At 40.9% G+C, this 15,539-nt stretch overlaps 1 long non-coding RNA gene and 6 other non-coding genes across 7 annotated transcripts; 3 read left to right on the top strand and 4 right to left on the bottom strand.

Moving 5' to 3' along the window:
• On the top strand, nt 1-191 carry LOC117597766 (U2 spliceosomal RNA). Its single transcript, XR_004578515.2, has one exon. It is a non-coding gene; the product is annotated as a U2 spliceosomal RNA (small nuclear RNA).
• Nucleotides 192-1,394: 1,203 nt separating this feature from the next.
• LOC117597751 (U1 spliceosomal RNA) lies at nt 1,395-1,558 on the top strand. Its single transcript, XR_004578500.2, has one exon. It is a non-coding gene; the product is annotated as a U1 spliceosomal RNA (small nuclear RNA).
• A 1,094-nt stretch (nt 1,559-2,652) lies between these two features.
• On the top strand, nt 2,653-9,663 carry LOC128318622 (uncharacterized). The gene is made up of 5 exons (XR_008302025.1): nt 2,653-2,781; nt 2,875-3,153; nt 5,095-5,291; nt 5,379-8,842; nt 9,525-9,663. It is a non-coding gene; the product is annotated as an uncharacterized LOC128318622 (long non-coding RNA).
• A 2,336-nt stretch (nt 9,664-11,999) lies between these two features.
• Nucleotides 12,000-12,163, bottom strand: LOC113546587 (U1 spliceosomal RNA). Its single transcript, XR_003404729.3, has one exon. It is a non-coding gene; the product is annotated as a U1 spliceosomal RNA (small nuclear RNA).
• Nucleotides 12,164-12,947: 784 nt separating this feature from the next.
• Nucleotides 12,948-13,111, bottom strand: LOC128318675 (U1 spliceosomal RNA). Its single transcript, XR_008302112.1, has one exon. It is a non-coding gene; the product is annotated as a U1 spliceosomal RNA (small nuclear RNA).
• Nucleotides 13,112-13,895: 784 nt separating this feature from the next.
• Nucleotides 13,896-14,059, bottom strand: LOC128318674 (U1 spliceosomal RNA). The gene has a single exon (XR_008302111.1). It is a non-coding gene; the product is annotated as a U1 spliceosomal RNA (small nuclear RNA).
• A 784-nt stretch (nt 14,060-14,843) lies between these two features.
• On the bottom strand, nt 14,844-15,007 carry LOC117597753 (U1 spliceosomal RNA). Its single transcript, XR_004578502.2, has one exon. It is a non-coding gene; the product is annotated as a U1 spliceosomal RNA (small nuclear RNA).
• Nucleotides 15,008-15,539: the final 532 nt, after the last annotated feature.

Here is a 15,539-nt window from a genome sequence, read left to right as displayed (position 1 = left end):
ATCGCTTCTCGGCCTTTTGGCTAAGATCAAGTGTAGTATCTGTTCTTATCAGTTTAATATCTGATACGTCCCCTACCCGGGGACCATATATTAAATTGATTTTTGGAACAGGGAGATGGAATAGGGGCTTGCTCCGTCCACTCCACGCATCGACCCGGTATTGCAGTATTTCCGGGAACGGTGCACCCCTCTCTCTACCGTCAAAGAAAGATACAGTCTGTGCATTTGTCTGGCTGTGATGTTCTCCAGTTCCATGGAAGTCCGCGCTGTGCAGTTTGGTTGTGGATTTCTGCATTTGAGCTGTTTGTGATCTCACTGACTTCACATTTCAGCACAGAAAAGGGTTTTAACGTTGTTCATGCAGGGTCAGTGTGGTTTTATAGAAGTGGTGCCGGTGCTTTTACACAAACCCTAATTTATCTCTGCCATGAAAACCACACTCACTACTCCGACTTTTGGCTGCATTTTTAGAACCAAACTGTACCTGACAAACGCACAATAAAGTCGTTTATTTTCTGTAAAAACACGTAGAGTCTCATGAACTCCAAGGAAGCCTGAATTATAGCATGACAAAAGCAGGTTTAAAGGGTAAATTATAGTATTTATTGTAAGTAAGCTAAAACCCAAATCGTGGTCCTTGTCGCAACGAAAATATTTATTTCGTGCATGTGGCACCAGATTTTTAATCAGCGGCTCCAAATTGTAACGACCCTGTTAATAAATTAAAAATAATAAATTAATACAACAATCACAATTTGTGGTAGACGGAACTATCTATCCGGAACTATGTATCCAGACTCCCATTACTCGTCGGACAGAAATTTCCGCTCTCATGCGTGTTTGTTCATAGACTGTGGTTATATAGTCACTTGTAATTACATAAAGTTCAAAGCAGCTTTTCTACCCTGTCCTTTATTTGTTCCCTAAAACAATGAATGGAAGTGAAATGTCTTGTAGAGAAGTCGTTTTGTTTCGGCTGTAAGTCGCCGCCTGTCCTGTACACAGAGGGGGCGGGGCTAACTGTAGCGATGCTTTTTTATCTTTATAAAATTGTTAGACAGTTTTTTTTCGGACTCTTATTGCTTTCTTCTGAACTGACTATTGTGATTTTAGTGTACATGTTTGGATTAAAAAAAGCAGTTTCGTGAGCTTTGTGGATCTCATTACGTGTTCAGCAGCAGTGCATCATGGGAAGTGTTGTACTGTTTTGTTATTAAGAAAATAGATGACCACACGGCTTTGTGTGTAATAAAGGTTAGTCTTATTTCTGCAGTACTTTTAGACTGCAGTGTTTTAGCCTCAGATGTTTGTGTAATGATGAGTGCTGTATTCTTCACCATGATGGTAAACAGTGTGTGCTGTGGTGCAGTCTGTAGCCGAGGGTAGTGCAATTCATACTTACCTGGCAGGGGAGATACCATGATCAAGAAGGTGGTTCACCCAGGGCGAGGCTCAACCATTGCACTCCGGTTGTGCTGACCCCTGCGAATTCCCCAAATGTGGGAATCTCGACTGCATAATTTCTGGTAGTGGGGGACTGCGTTCGCGCTCTCCCCTGATATTCACTGTATTAAAATTAGATACAGTACTGCTTTTTTTCAAGATTGTTGCGTTCGTTCTGGTTAGTCTGTTTGTGCACCAACCGGTGAAATCAAGCAAGGTTGTGTGTACTCTATTGCTGGTCTAAAAAGCTACACTAGTGAGCAGAACATGGCACTGCAACATGCAGAAGTACAGCATAAGAAACAACACACGACAGGTCGTGCTGTTATAGGACAATAATCCATGCCAGAGTTACCAAACAGAAGTTGTGAGTCTCGGACAATTGCTTTTCTTGTCTTGGTAGTGTCTGGTTTGTGCCATATATTTTCAACTTTGTTATAACGGATGTCACTGTGTTCCTAGCAAGGTTCAAAGCTTTGCTGATCTTTTTCTAACCTTCTCCAGCTTTTTTTTTCCCCTCCTAACAACTTCCTCTCAAACTGATCCTTGGCAGATCCTTGGACTTCATGACAGCAGGATTAATCTGATCTGCCATTTTAACTGTGAGACCTCCTAAAGTCAGAGATATGTATTGTGTGAGCATACAATTGGACACAAGTGAACCCTGTTTAACATGTTTAGTGTGAGCTCTCAGAAATTAAATACTGGTCCTGATTTAGACTGTTAAAAGAAAGCGAGGTGAATATTTAGCAATTAAGCAGTTTGTAGACTTTCTATTTTTTAAATAATTTGGAGTCCCTATATTACATGCTTAAACATAACATATTTAAACATTATTTGTTTGCAGCACTATTATTCATACATCAGTGATAACATTTCAATAATAGGATAAAAAAAAAAAAAATTCTTATCCAAATTTAACATCAACATAAATGACATTTAGATGATGGCATGAGTACCATTCTATAATTCATTTACTAATACAATAACAGTGCTTAGAAAACAATCAATAATTTCTAAATTCAGTATGGACAGATTAAGTAAAAAGTACAAAACCACATCTAAAAGAGTTCGAACATTTTATAATTTATTTCTATTAGTAGCAACAAAAAAAGGACTAAACAAAAGATAAACATCATCAATCTCAACATTGTCTCTAAAATGACAGGAACACATTACACTAAATAAAATTCTCTGCACTCTCAGTAGTTGGCCCCGGGGGCAGTCACGCCGAAGCCTTCTGCGGTTTTGCCATCCCCGTCTGCAGTCACGCCCACGGCTTCTACAGTTTTAACATCTCCGTCTGCAGTCATGCCACCCCAGTCCACTGACTCCCCAGTGAGTACTATTCACATTAATTGCAGACTTCACAAATATAAATGATTATTTCTGTATTGAGATTATGCGTTTTACTGTTTTGACATGTTTCAGGTTGAGCTGGAGGGTTGGGTGCGTCTGTGGGAAAAATCACGGTGGCATCCCATCAGTCGACCTCTCCTGGGTGAAAAGCGATGAAGAGAGAGGGCTCTTCAACCCCATTCAGGTGTACCGTGATAACACCGGTGCACTGAAGAGGCGATGGGTACTGAAGTCAGACTGGATGTGGTTTCACCCTCCAGAACCTCCAGGCTACATTAGTGGTGCTGTACCAACTCCACACATCTTCTTCTGGAGTCGTGTCTTTGTGTGGCAGCCAGCTGGGGTGTGGAGGTACTGAAGTGAAGTGTGAGGCACTGAAGTGTCCCGTGGTGAAGAGTGCGTGGGCAAAGGAAAGGACATCTACCTTTATAAGTCGAGCTACCACCACGGGGTACTACAGCTCCTGGCAAAAATTATGGAATCACCAGTCTTGGAGGATGTTCATTCAGTTGTTTAATTTTGTAGAAAAAAGGCAGGTCACAGACATGACACAAAACTAAAGTCATTTCAAATGTCAATTTTCTGGCTTTAAGAAACACTAAAAGAAATCAAGAAAACAAATGTGGTAGTCAGTAACGGTTACTTTTTTTAGACCAAGCAGAGGAAAAAAAATATGAAATCACTCAATTCCGAGGAAAAAATTATGGAATCACCCTGTCAATTTTCTTTCCAACCTGCATCAGATTAGATCTGCTCGTTAATCTGCGGTTAAAAAGGAGTGATCACACCTTGGACAGCTGTTGCACCAAGTGGATTGACATGAATCATGGCTCCAACACGAGAGATGTCAATTGAAACAAAGGAGAGAATTATCAAACTCCTTAAAGAGGGTAAATCATCACGCAATGTTTCAAAAGATGTTGGTTGTTCACAGTCAGCTGTGTCTAAAATCTGGACCAAGTACAAACATGGGAAGGTTGTTAAAGGCAAGCGTACTGGTAGACCAAGGAAGACATCAAAGCGTCAAGACAGAAAACTTAAGGCAATATGTCTTGAAAACAGAAAATGCACAACAAAACAAATGAGGAACAAATGGGAGGAAACTGGAGTCAACGTCTGTGACCGAACTGTGAGAAATCGCCTAAAGGAAATGGGATTTACATACAGAAAAGCTAAACGAAAACCATCATTAACACCTAAACAGAAAAAAACAAGGTTACAGTGGGCTAAGGAAAAGCAATCTTGGACTGTGGATGACTGGATGAAAGTCATGATGAATCACGTATCTGCATTGGGCAAGGTGATGATGCTGGAACTTTTGTTTGGTGCCGTTCCAATGAGATTTATGAAGACAACTGCCTGAAGAAAAGATGCAAATTACCACAATTATTGATGATATGGGGTTGCATGTTAGGTAAAGGCATTGCGGAGATGGCTGTCATTACATCTTCAATAAATGCACAAGTTTACATTGACATTTTGGACACTTTTCTTATCCCATTAATTGAAAGGATGTTTGGGGATGATATCATTTTTCAAGATGATAATACATCTTGTCAGAGCAAAAACTGTGAAAACATTCCTTGAAGAAAGACACATAAGGTCAATGTCATGGCCTGCAAATAGTCCGGATCTTAATCCGATTGAAAATCTGTGATGGAAGTTGAAGAAAATGGTCCATGACAAGGCTCCAACCTGCAAAACTGATCTGGCAACTGCAATCAGAGAAAGTTGGAGCCAGATTGATGAAGAGTACTGTTTGTCACTCATTAAGTCCATGCCTCAGAGACTGCAAGCTGTTATAAAAGCCAGAGGTGGTGCAACAAGGTACTAGTGGTGTGTTGAAGTGTTCTTTTGTTTGTTTGTTTTTCATGATTCTATAATTTTTTTCCTTGGAATTGAGTGATTCCTTATTTTTTTCCCTTTGCTTGGTCTAAAAATGTAACTGTTACTGACTACTACATTTGTTTTCTTGATTTCTTTTAGTGTTTCTTAAAGCCAGAAAGTTGACATTTGAAATGACTTTAGTTTTGTGTCATGTCTGTGACCTGCCTTTTTTCTACAAAATTAAACAACTGAATGAACATCCTCCAAGACTGGTGATTCCATAATTTTTGCCAGGGGCTGTATGCTAATATTCTAATTAGATTAGTTATTTACAGTTGCAACAGAACAGTTCAACGTTTATTATGTAAATACATTCAAAGACAGATCAAATTAAAATAATGCACTGCTGTGTAACCCTGAGCAGCATCCTATAGATTTTTTATTTATTTATTTTTTTGGTGTCAGGTGCAGGTTCGCCATATCTGTGATGTATCCAGCTGGTATACTATGCTGACGGAGGTCTTGCGCTGTGGACAGTGCACCAAAGCAGCCAGGAGCGATGAAGGTGGCAAGATGGGTCGGTGGGTGGCATGGGATCCTGCTATCATGTGTCAACTCAGTGAAGCACACCAAGCCATGTTCCCTGCTATCCTCAAAGACAAGTGAGTGCACTGAGCATTTGTGTACCTAACATGCCTTGAGGTAGTATCACTAACCACTGTTGGCATATTGATTACCACGCTTTACAGGCGTGGTGTGGACAAGAACGTGGTAAGACTTCTGCGGGCCCGGACAGAAGGGAACCTCTGAGGAGTGTCTTCAGAGGAAAGATCTGTACACCACACTCCTCATGACTCTTCTTAATCCCGGGGGGATTGCCTCATTTTTCAGACACACTTTCGAGACTCCATCTCCTCCAAGAGAGCTGCCTTCTGCCTGTCTGCTCTGTCACGCCTTCCTGATGGCAGATGCCAACAATGTACAGGACTACAGGAGCCAGATTCTCTCCACTTTTGGCACTGTGCTAAAAATGAACTCCACTAAGAAAGTACGTACAAGAATACATAATGCAATCAAGGTTTTTGTTTAGTTGTTACATTTGACCTCCTGCAACGGTTTTGAATAGAAATACATTTACATGGTAATACCATCTATATCTCAATCTGGAACTATCAGAGTCTCTCACATCAGTCAAGGCACAGCTGAGTAGTTTACCAGCATTGCCAATGAGTATTCAAAGATTGTCTTATTTGTGCTTACTTGTGAAGAGTCCACTGAATGTCTGGAGCCCATGTGTCGTGGAGTAATGGACAGATTCCAGCAGGCCAATCAACCTCGGCATTCTAGGGGGCTGGTTACGGCCCACAGGTTGCTCGCCACACTGCACTCCCAGAGCACGTGCCGTGCGGTTCCGGGCTCGCCACACCCTGGCTGCGGGCAGATAGGATTCGCTGCCATGCCCCGGGAATGCATCAAGGCCCTGACTGGGAGGATCTCGTGGGCGGCCATCCATGACCGGTCCCTGTGCTTGTTCTGAAGAGAGGAGTGGGCTGCATTTCGCCAAACCTGTTTGGCCGGGAATGGGGCTCACTTCCTCCCGGTCCTGCACAAGAGAGACGAGAAGTTTTGGATTAGTTAAAATGATGACATCTTTTTCCATGTCATATTTCTTTAAAAACTTTGCAATAAATACATATTCTTTACAGTGTAAAAGCAACTGGCATTTTAAGATGTGGTTTTAAAATTTTCAGCCTTCTCAAGTAAGACCCCATCCAGAACTTGACCACGGCTGCAGTCTTGCTGTCCCTGGACGGGGACGTGGCATATCCTATGTGCAGGGTGGTGAATTTTGAACCTAAAAACAGGTGGTGGTCTGGGAGGCCCTTCCCTCTGTTTTCTGGCCTCTTCTTCACCACTTCTCTCCTCAGTCTCTCCCACTAAGACCCCCACAGGAAATAAAAGACCGCTCTCTCCAGATCTAAAAGAAAGTGTCTTGGAGAACTAAAACCAGAACAGAGGAGTAAAAGCAAAGGTAAAAAGACAGTTTTTATTATTAAAACCTTTCCCTCCATCGTCATCTGTCTTAGTCCCCAAAACCCCAGCCGCTGCCTAATTTTCCCTAACACGTCAGTCCAATTACCTTGTCCGCCACCCTCCTCGTCAAATTTTTTATATCTTTTTCTTTAAAATCCAAATCCAGGTCGTCTGTAAGTCACCCCACAGTCCAAAGAGCTGGGCCACGGACTTGCTCCTATTGAGCTTGGCGCCCGAGGACTTTCCGTACCAGTCAGTCAAGTCGAGAGCTCTATGGACCGATAAAACGTCCGAACATAAAAGTGTGACGTTGTCCATGTACAAAGTGCAAGTAGTAGTCAGTCTGCCGGGCAAGTCTAGTCCTTTGATCGATTTGTCCTTTCTTAAGATCTGCACCAGCGGCTCAATGCAAGCTACGAACAGGAGCGGAGATAACGGGCACCCCTGGCGGACACCGGAGCGAATATCAATCACTTTTGTGAGGTGCCCGTTTACCAAAATTCTGCTGCTAATATCTCGATAGAGCAAGCCCACCCACGCTAAAAACCTCCCTGGAAAACCCATTTTTCGCAGAACCTCAAAAAGGTACTGGTGCGAGACCCGATCGAAGGCTTTCTCAAAATCTAAATTTAGAACTAGTAGCCGAATGTTTCTGTCCCTCGTGAAACGGATGGCGTCTCGGACCAGCACTAGGCTGTCCGTGATCTTCCTCCCGGGAACGGCGCAGGCTTGATCCGGGTGGATCACGTCCTCTAAAACCGTCGACATGCATCATGATATAAAAGTTTGCTAAAAAGCTTACAGTCGAAATTTAAAAGGGTAATCGGTCTCCAATTCTTTAAGTCTCTTGTGACCTTTTTTATGCAGTAAAGTAGCTATCACTATCCTGAAACTGTCTGGAAGTCGGTCCAGTCTTTCAAATTCTTTAAAAACAGTCAGAATGTCGTTTGCTAAAATGTCCCAAAAGGTTTGACAGAATTCCAGGGGGAGTCCATCCTCTCCTGGAGACTTTCCTCGTTTAAAACCTTTAAGACAATTTTGCAATTCTAAAATAGTAAAATCTTCCACTAAAACACCCTGACTGTGTATTTTTTTTTTTTTGTCTAAAACACTTAAAATTTCCTGCATTGTGTCAGGCTGCACACCTTTCTCCTTGTGGAGGTTTTCATGAAAGCACTCTACAATGTTTAAAATCCCTACCGTTTTCTTTTCCTCCCTTCCTTCTGTTTTCAATTGTTATCCCTCCTCCCCTTGATATAATTTTCTTAAAAAAGTATTGTGTGCATTTTTGTCCTTCTTCTATTTCTTGCTCTTTGCTTCTTAAAATCATTCCTTTACTTTTAATTTCTGTTAGAACAGACATTTCCCTTTTCACTTCTTTAATTTCTTCTGAAAAGTCATATCCCTGGTTTAAAAGATTAAAATACCTCTGCAGTCTTTTTTGCAGCCCCATCATGTGCTTCTTTTCTCTCTTTCCTTTCTTTCCCTATCCTCCTAAAAAAGGTTTTTGTCCTAGATTTTACCATTTCCCACCAAAGTGCTCATGAGTCATAGAAGTCCTACTACTACAGGAGCCAGATTCTCTCCACTTTTGGCACTGTGCTAAAAATGAACTCCACTAAGAAGGTACGTATTAGTATACATAATGCAATCAAGGTTTTTGTTTAGTTATTACATTTGACCTCCTGCAACGGTTTTGAATAGAAATACATTTACATGGTAATACCATCTATATCTCAATCTGGAACTATCAGAGTCTCTCACATCAGTCAAGGCACAGCTGAGTAGTTTACCAGCATTGGCAATGAGTATTCACAGATTCTCATTTGTGATTACCTGTGAAGAGTCCACTGAATGTCTGGAGCCCATGTGTCATGGAATAATGGACAGATTCCAGCAGGCCAATCAACCTGTGCCTAAGATCTTGTATGTTGACCATGGGTGATGTTGTGCACAAGGCCCAACCGCTGACAATGGCATGGTGGTGCATCTAGACATATTCCACTGGATCCATCGATTTGATGCAGCCATTCGCACAGAGAGCCACTCCAAGTATGCTATGTTCAAGTCTACCCTAGCAGAAGCAGTGCTGGCCTACAATCGCACTGACTTGGAGCAGCTCATCAAGGCTGGCGGAGCAAAGGACCCAGCAACAAAGTGCTGCCTAATATGATTCCAGGTACAAATATATGTAAATTGTTTCTTTATAGACCCCATCACTTGCTCTCTCCCACTTGTGCCTTCCCTTCTGTGACCCTTATTTTTCATCCTGTTCATTATAGTGAGTTGTCAAACATTTTAATGGTCTGCATATTGCAGTTTTTCACACATGAACACCACTGAACTCGTGATGTTTGTGACGTGGCCTGTTATAAAGCCTTTTCCAACTGCTAGAAAACCCAGAAAACAATACACTCATAGGGAATAAAGTTACTTAACACCTGTCTTTTAGTTAAGGTAAACTATAAAGGCAACAAGCATATAGTGTAAAATGATTAATGGTGATAACTAAAATTGACAATCTCATACGTTGGTAGGTAGGCCTGACTGTTTTTTAACCTCTGGAATTATTTACATAAAGGCAAATACATAATCAGCATGAGCAAATCCAAAAACTTAAATCAAAACTCTCACAGTAATATATGATTAAATGATTGATTAATATAATGATGATTAGTAAATTAAAGGTCAATCAGTGAGAAAAGGATAAAGGAAAGTTAGATAAAAGGGAGGGGATCATAATCCACCTCTTGATAGCACTTCATGGCATTTGTATATTATCGTTATCTTTGCTGTGTGGCAGTTCCATAAATTGTGGCCATATCATGAATTTACTATAATTTTATTTTTGCCATTCCGAGGTCCCCACTGTGTGGCGTGTCCCTATCAGGTATACCTGATTAGCACAATCACACAGTGGAACTCAGACCACAGCTCTGAAGCTGTGTTTGGAATACCTCTTCAACCAGAGCACAGGTGAATCTGGTCCCTTCTCCCTAAGAGACATCTTAAAGGACAGACCCAGTCCAGAGGAGGAGGTGGTTCAGCCTGGCCAGCCTGGCCCAGACGAGGACGAGGAGACATGCCAAAGTGACACAGAGGCAGATCACGTGGTGGCTACCCTATACAAAAGGAAGCATACAGAGAACCTCACTCATGTTGGAGCCAAGCTGTCATGTGTACACAACTTACCCTTTTGTCAACTTTGCAACCGACCAACTCAGAGGCACAAGAAATACAAAAATAAGATTTTTTTGCCCTGTGAAAATGACATTGACCTCAAACGGATTGGACAAAAGGTTTACATTATTTTTTTCTTACTCAATATTTTCTATTACTGTGATCTTTTATCAGCACAGGTGTCACATTAACATGTGTGCATCAAATACCATATTATATTTATATTCTTATTCAATATTTTGTATTACTGCAAATAATGTGATACTTTTATCATCACAAAGAAAGTGTCAGATCATTTACATCTAACTATATAGCTTGGAACATCCAAATTTGTAATAAATTGTAGAAATAATATATTTAAATTTCATCATTCTTTTCTATTATCTTTAATATTAAACAACAGTAAAGATAGATAGGGACTTTACTGACATGGAAAATGGGGTTGCCTTAACAGTGAGACATTATAAACCTCTATACAGTACATAGAAAAATATACCAACATTACAATAAATACAAAATGTCTATATATATATATATATATATATATATATATATATATATATATATATATAAATATATAAATATATAAATATAATAGATACACATGTAATATAATGGGTCAACAATATCAACACCATTCTCCTTTCAGCCACCATCTCCAGGGTGTCCAGGTGTAGAAACTGCCTTCCTGATGAGCTGGTCAGTCTGTTGGCGTCCCCTGTTTTAATCCTAGTGCCCCAACACACACTCTCAGCAACAGACTGATAGAACATCTGATGCAACTTACTATACACTGAGGAACTAGAACAGTCTCAGGGAGTAAAGCCGGTTTACAATGAACATTATTTATTTATTTTATTAACATTAAACAAACATCTAACAGCATTTTAAATAGCCCCATGTCATAGCTCCAAGTAATTGTAATAGCTACAATTAACCTAAACATGTTCAACAATAACATCAAGTGTTTCAACATTTAAAACACAACCATTAGAGTAGTAAACTCTTCCCACTTGATTGTGCAGATGATCTCTCTGCAAACAGCACATAATCTAAAACTAATAAATGGTTTTAAAAAGTGCTGCTGTTTAACCAAAAAAAAAAAAAAAAAAAAGCATTAATATGGTGAAGTTTTCTGTTAGGAGACATTTATGTAACATTTATGAAAGGAGTCTCCAGTATCAGTGCTTTGTAATAGTATATTTCCTGCCATGGGAGAGTCTTCTAGACAGAGGAGTTTGCACTTTCCGGATTCCCAGTAATATGACTGTGTTTTTGTCTTATTAACTTCAAGAGAAAGACAAAGAGAGCCTGATAACATAACCATTATGTAACTATAACGGTAAGCAATAGATTGCAGTAATTTGACCCACGGATGGGGGGGGGGGTCAAGTGTGATGTGTGGTTCATTAATAAATTAATAATTATAACTGTTGGCATATCGCTGTTGTATAAGAAGAATAAAACTTCAGATCATACTGTTACTCATAAATAAATGTATAATTTCATATTTTCATATAACAGTATAGCCCATTGTGTGTCATTCCTTACATAAGAGCATGGCTATGACAGTGGTTCTGCCTTTAAAATAATCATTTATATAATAACAGCTCATACACAGGGACCTGTATGGCAAAAGCTCCACATAATCCAAGGCTAATAATAAATGGGTTAAGAAATAAAACAAAACCTACAATCGCTAACGATACATCAACGATTCTGTCGTGCTGAGAGATGTTTATGTAATATTTATTGAAAGAGCCTTGGGTGTCAGCAGCCATCATTAACAGTATGTTTTCTGCCACTGGAAAGTCTTCAGGACAGGTATAAGAGGAATAATACACTTCAGTATGTACCGTTATAGAAAAATTCAGGCTGTTACAGAAGACAGCTTCTGGTTGGTAACTCTGGCATGGATTAGTTTCCTATAACAGCACGACCCGTCGGGTGTTGTTTCTTATAAAACTAGACGCAGTAGTTCTCCATGTTGCAGTGTCATGTTCTACTCACTACTGCACCATCTTAAACCAGCAGCAGAGTGCACACAAACTTGCTTGATTTCACACATCCCCTACGGACGCAATAAAAAAATTAAATAAAATAAAAAAAAAATAAAAGTACAATGCTATTTTATCTAATATTAGTACAGTGAATATCAGGGGAGAGCGCGAACGCAGTCCCCCACTACCAGAAATTATGCAGTCGAGATTCCCACATTTGGGGAATTCACAGGGGTCAGCACAACCGGAGTGCAATGGTTGAGCCTCGCCCTGGGTGAACCACCTTCTTGATCATGGTATCTCCCCTGCCAGGTAAGTATGAATTGCACTACCCTCGGCTACCGACTGCACCGCAGCACACACTGTTTACCATCACGGTGAAGAATACAGCACTAATCATTACACAAACATCTGAGGCTAAAACGCTGCAGTCTAAAAGTATTGCAGAAATAATACTTTCTTCAGTCCAGAAGAAAGAGCACATTGCTACACTAAGCAATAAGAGTCAGTAAAAATAAGCCTTGAAGCCTTGCTACAGTTAGCCCCGCCCCCTGTGTGCAGGTCAGGAGGAGAGTTACAACCAAAACAAAACCACTTCTCTACAAGACATTTTGATTCCATTCGTTGTTTTGGGGAATAAGGGACAGGGTAGACAAAGCTACTTTGAACTTTATATAGGTCACTTGAAATTGCATAATCACAATCTATGATGGACAGAGAAGGTTAGTAAAAGATCAGCAAAGCTTTGAACCTTGCTAGGAGCACAGTGACATCCGTTATAACAAAGTTGAAAATATATGGCATAAACCAGACACTACCAAGACAAGAAAAGCAATTGTCCGAGACTCACAACTTCTGTTTGGTAACTCTGGCATGGATTATTGTCCTATCACAGCACGACCTGTCGTGTGTTGTTTCTTGTGCTGTACTTCTGCATGTTGCAGTGCCATGTTCTGCTCACTAGTGTAGCTTTTTAGACCAGCAATAGAGTACACACAACCTTGCTTGATTTCACCGGTTGGTGCACAAACAGACTAACCAGAATGAACGCGACATAATCTTGAAAAAGAGCAGTATTGCATCTAATTTTAATACAGTGAATATCAGGGGAGAGCGCGAACGCAGTCCCCCACTACCAGAAATTATGCAGTCGAGATTCCCACATTTGGGGAATTCGCAGGGGTCAGCACAACCGGAGTGCAATGGTTGAGCCTCGCCCTGGGTGAACCACCTTCTTGATCATGGTATCTCCCCTGCCAGGTAAGTATGAATTGCACTACCCTCGGCTACCGACTGCACCGCAGCACACACTGTTTACCATCACGGTGAAGAATACAGCACTAATCATTACACAAACATCTGAGGCTAAAACGCTGCAGTCTAAAAGTATTGCAGAAATAATACTTTCTTCAGTCCAGAAGAAAGAGCACATTGCTACACTAAGCAATAAGAGTCAGTAAAAATAAGCCTTGAAGCCTTGCTACAGTTAGCCCCGCCCCCTGTGTGCAGGTCAGGAGGAGAGTTACAACCAAAACAAAACCACTTCTCTACAAGACATTTTGATTCCATTCGTTGTTTTGGGGAATAAGGGACAGGGTAGAAAAAGCTACTTTGAACTTTATATAGGTCACTTGAAATTGCATAATCACAATCTATGATGGACAGAGAAGGTTAGTAAAAGATCAGCAAAGCTTTGAACCTTGCTAGGAGCACAGTGACATCCGTTATAACAAAGTTGAAAATATATGGCATAAACCAGACACTACCAAGACAAGAAAAGCAATTGTCCGAGACTCACAACTTCTGTTTGGTAACTCTGGCATGGATTATTGTCCTATCACAGCACGACCTGTCGTGTGTTGTTTCTTGTGCTGTACTTCTGCATGTTGCAGTGCCATGTTCTGCTCACTAGTGTAGCTTTTTAGACCAGCAATAGAGTACACACAACCTTGCTTGATTTCACCGGTTGGTGCACAAACAGACTAACCAGAATGAACGCAACATAATCTTGAAAAAGAGCAGTATTGCATCTAATTTTAATACAGTGAATATCAGGGGAGAGCGCGAACGCAGTCCCCCACTACCAGAAATTATGCAGTCGAGATTCCCACATTTGGGGAATTCGCAGGGGTCAGCACAACCGGAGTGCAATGGTTGAGCCTCGCCCTGGGTGAACCACCTTCTTGATCATGGTATCTCCCCTGCCAGGTAAGTATGAATTGCACTACCCTCGGCTACCGACTGCACCGCAGCACACACTGTTTACCATCACGGTGAAGAATACAGCACTAATCATTACACAAACATCTGAGGCTAAAACACTGCAGTCTAAAAGTATTGCAGAAATAATACTTTCTTCAGTCCAGAAGAAAGAGCACATTGCTACACTAAGCAATAAGAGTCAGTAAAAATAAGCCTTGAAGCCTTGCTACAGTTAGCCCCGCCCCCTGTGTGCAGGTCAGGAGGAGAGTTACAACCAAAACAAAACCACTTCTCTACAAGACATTTTGATTCCATTCGTTGTTTTGGGGAATAAGGGACAGGGTAGAAAAAGCTACTTTGAACTTTATATAGGTCACTTGAAATTGCATAATCACAATCTATGATGGACAGAGAAGGTTAGTAAAAGATCAGCAAAGCTTTGAACCTTGCTAGGAGCACAGTGACATCCGTTATAACAAAGTTGAAAATATATGGCATAAACCAGACACTACCAAGACAAGAAAAGCAATTGTCCGAGACTCACAACTTCTGTTTGGTAACTCTGGCATGGATTATTGTCCTATCACAGCACGACCTGTCGTGTGTTGTTTCTTGTGCTGTACTTCTGCATGTTGCAGTGCCATGTTCTGCTCACTAGTGTAGCTTTTTAGACCAGCAATAGAGTACACACAACCTTGCTTGATTTCACCGGTTGGTGCACAAACAGACTAACCAGAATGAACGCGACATAATCTTGAAACAGAGCAGTATTGCATCTAATTTTAATACAGTGAATATCAGGGGAGAGCGCGAACGCAGCCCCCCACTACCAGAAATTATGCAGTCGAGATTCCCACATTTGGGGAATTCGCAGGGGTCAGCACAACCGGAGTGCAATGGTTGAGCCTCGCCCTGGGTGAACCACCTTCTTGATCATGGTATCTCCCCTGCCAGGTAAGTATGAATTGCACTACCCTCGGCTACCGACTGCACCGCAGCACACACTGTTTACCATCACGGTGAAGAATACAGCACTAATCATTACACAAACATCTGAGGCTAAAACACTGCAGTCTAAAAGTATTGCAGAAATAATACTTTCTTCAGTCCAGAAGAAAGAGCACATTGCTACACTAAGCAATAAGAGTCAGTAAAAATAAGCCTTGAAGCCTTGCTACAGTTAGCCCCGCCCCCTGTGTGCAGGTCAGGAGGAGAGTTACAACCAAAACAAAACCACTTCTCTACAAGACATTTTGATTCCATTCGTTGTTTTGGGGAATAAGGGACAGGGTAGAAAAAGCTACTTTGAACTTTATATAGGTCACTTGAAATTGCATAATCACAATCTATGATGGACAGAGAAGGTTAGTAAAAGATCAGCAAAGCTTTGAACCTTGCTAGGAGCACAGTGACATCCGTTATAACAAAGTTGAAAATATATGGCATAAACCAGACACTACCAAGACAAGAAAAGCAATTGTCCGAGACTCACAA

This window comes from Pangasianodon hypophthalmus, chromosome 7, assembly GCF_027358585.1.
Source record: "Pangasianodon hypophthalmus isolate fPanHyp1 chromosome 7, fPanHyp1.pri, whole genome shotgun sequence".
Classification (NCBI taxonomy): Eukaryota; Metazoa; Chordata; class Actinopteri; order Siluriformes; family Pangasiidae; genus Pangasianodon; species Pangasianodon hypophthalmus.
The sequence above is the reverse complement of the archived record's forward strand: the minus strand, read 5'-3'. Positions and strand labels throughout refer to the sequence as shown.